Consider the following 3,696-nt stretch of genomic DNA (forward strand, 5'->3'; position numbering starts at 1 on the left):
TAGACATTCTTCTGGTATTCCCTGCTTTCAGCTAAGATCCATCTAACATTAGCTACAATATCCCTAGTACCACGACCCCTTCTAAACCCAGCCTGGACAGTTCTCTGCTGAGGTGCTGTTCCAGTCATTTTTGGATAATCTTCAGCAGAATCTTGCTTGCATGTGAAATCAATGATATTGTTCTTTAGTTTCCACACTCTGTTGGGTCACCCTTCTTTGGAATAGGAACAAATATATATCTCTTCCAATCAGCTGGCCAACAGTACAAAAAAAAATCCTTATTCATTGTCCAACTTTCAGATGCATAGGAAGCAGTTAAGAATTGAGTTTAGATCAATGAAACCTTAGTGTTCAAACTGACAGCCTTGCTCTTTAGCACTTTGGAGAGGTCCTTGACAGGTTTTCCCAATAAATAAAAATCTTCTGATTTTTTTCCCTCTTCTACTTCCATGGATGTTAATTGTGGATCCAAGTAAAATGAAATAATTTACAATGTTAATATTTTTTTCATCTATTATGAAGTTGCCTACTGATGCAGTGGTGAAGATTTTTGTTTTCTTGATATAGAGCCATAATCCATATTGAAGGCTGTAGTTGCTGATCTTCTGAAAAAAGTACTTCATGTCTTCACTTAATGCATTCAAAGTTGTGCCACCTACAAAACACAGTTTGTTGATGAATCTTCCTCCAATTCTAATACCATATTTTTCCTTATATAGTATAGCTTCTCAAATTATTTACTCAGCATATAGACTGAATAGGTATGAATAAAGGATGCAACTCTGACACTCACCTTTTCTGATTTTAAACCACCCAGTGTTCTTTTGTTCTGTCTGGACAACTGCTTTTTGGTCTATGTATAGGTTTCACATAAATACAATTTGATGTTCTGGTATTCTCATTCTTCTCAATGCTGGAAATTATTTGTTATGATTTGCACATAGGAGTGTCTGATTAAAAATGTCTCATAGCAATACATTTCATTTCACCAATGTCTATAATGTCAATATTTATGCGTTCCATTTCCTCCTTAACAATCTCTAATTTTTCTACATTCATACCTTTCATATTCCACATTCCAAGCACTAGCATCTGTTTGCAACTGTTCCTCCTCATTGGTGATTCTCAATATGAAGGTTCAGCCTCTGTTTTCATATCTGCTAGTTTAATCTAAGTGTACTCTATTGTATATAGGGTTTTTGAAGGCCTGTTATTTTGGAAGTGGATGGCCAATCTTTCTCCCCAGTCTGTCTTAATTTGGGTGCTCAGCTTTAGAGCAATATTTGACAGACAAGCATTTTACCAAAAAGATCTGATGAGAGACCTTTCTCCACTACACAATTAAGGGAGCAGATATTGGTCCTGCCACTGTGCCTTTGGCACATGCGTTGTGTTCCCACCCCATCGTACCAGCATCCAGCTCAGTTCTCTCTCCTAGCCCCTACAGCACCACCCATCCAACTACCCTTTAATGATGGCTCAGGCTTCCACCCACCTCTGTCCGCATATTTCCTCTCCACTCCACTGTGATGCTGGTGCTTTTGGTGTACAAACCCCACTGTGGGAGACCTTCCAGCTGTAGCGTTTGGCACGGGAGACCTTCTGGGGGTTATTCAATAAAATACAACAAATATCTTCCTGGTTTTTTTCTACTTAAGCCAAGATCCACTTGACATAATCAATGATATCCTTTGTGCCACAACCACTTCTGAATCCAGCTTGAATTTGTGGCAGTTTCCTGACAGTGTACTGTCTTAGCTGTTTTTTTTAAATACATTTCATCAAGATTTTACTTGTGGGTGATATTATTTGATAATTTCCACATTCTGTTAGATTGTTTTTTTTTTATTTGGAAACAAATATGGATCTTCTCCAGACAGTTGGCCAGGTAGCTCTCTTCTGTATTTGTTGACAGAAATTGATAAGCACATCCAGGATTGCATCTGTTTCCTGAAACACCACAGTTGGCATTTTATCAATCACTGGAGCCTCAATTTTTTTTACAGTGCTTTCAGTGCAGCTTGAACTTCTCCCTTTAGTACTATGAATTCATGATCATATGTTACTTCCCAAAATTGTTAAATGTTAACCAATTCTTTTTGATGCAGTGACTCTTTGCGTCTTCTTGTTTCCACATTTGAAAAGAAATGTTTTATTCAAGAAAAGCTTTAATATTAAATGGGCATGTTCTTTTAATGCTTGCTGCTTTATTCAAAATTTTCCTTATGGAAACTAACTTGAGGCTCCAATTTGTTCTTCAGTTCTTTCAGCTTGAGAAATGTTTAGCATATTCTTTTCTTTGGTTTTCTAACTCTAGTGCATTGCACAATTCAATATGATAGTATTTTCTTTGTATTTTTGAGCTGCCCTTTAAAATCTTCTGATTGGCTCTGTTACTTCAGCAATTGTGCCTCTTGTTTTGGATTCTTTTCATTACAGTCCAAGTTTTAGAGTCTCTTCTGACATCCATTTTGTCAATGTATTTCTTCTCTGGCTTTTTCTAAGAAAATATCTTGTTTTCTGTATGTGTGATAGCCTGAATGTCATTTCAAAACTCATCTCTATTGCACATTTCCATCTATATGTTGAGCACATCATTTAAAAAAGTAAAAATAAAATTAAAAAAGTAAAGAAGAATGTGGTATCAGGATTGGAGAAGACTCATCAACAACCAGCCTTATGCAGATCATAGCCTTGCTTACAGCAAGTGAAAAAGACTTGTAGTACTTGCTGTAGAAGATCAAATGCTACACTGTCAATATCTTTTACATCTTAACATCAAGAAAACAAAAGTCTTCATCACTGGACCAATAAGCAATGTCATGATCATTGGAGAAAATATTGATGTTGTCAATTATTTAATTTTACTTGGCTTCATAATCCACATCCATGATGACAACATCAAGAAATCAAAAGATGTGTTGCATTGGGAAAATCTACTTTTAGTGACCTCTCCAAAGTGTTAAAGAACAAGAATGTCCACTAAAAAAAGGACTAAAGTTATTTAATCCAAGCCATGTTTATTTCATTTGCTTCCTAGGCAGCTGAAACTTGGACTATGAATAAGGATGACAGAAGAAAGATTGATGCCTTTGCATTGCGATGTTGGAGAATACTGAGGAATTGCAACAACCAGAATGATCCTTAGAGGCAAGAATGATGAAACTTCATCTCACATAAATTTGGATGTTTTTAGAAAATGGCACCATGCTGAAAAGGAAGGAGCACCAGAGGAAACAGAGGAAGATGCTCAACAAGATGATCTAACACAGTGACTGTATCAGTAGGCTCAAGATTGTGAGGATCGTGCAGGATATGTCAAGGTTCAGACCTGTTGTTCAAAGGGTAGCTATGCATCAACTAGATGCCGCCTAACAACAACCACCAAGTATTATAACAGGAGAAAAAGACCTTAGGTTAAAATATACTCTATAAGATTTTTTGAAATTGAATTTTATAAGCAACAGATGTTGGCGAGGTTGTGAAGAAACTGGAACCCTTATTCACTGTTGGTCGGAGTGTAAAATGGTGCAACAACTGTGGAAGGCAGTATGGCGCTTTTTCAAAAAGTTGCAAATAGAGATACCATTTGACCCAGCCATTCCACTACTGGGAATATATCCTAAAGAGACCATAACTGACATCCAAGCAGATATATGCACATCCATGTTTATTGCAGCTTTGTTCACAATAGCG

The sequence above is a fragment of the Elephantulus edwardii genome, unplaced genomic scaffold (genome assembly GCF_000299155.1).
Source record: "Elephantulus edwardii isolate Elephantulus edwardi_28Jun2011 unplaced genomic scaffold, EleEdw1.0 scaffold00349, whole genome shotgun sequence".
In the NCBI taxonomy this organism is placed as follows: Eukaryota; Metazoa; Chordata; class Mammalia; order Macroscelidea; family Macroscelididae; genus Elephantulus; species Elephantulus edwardii.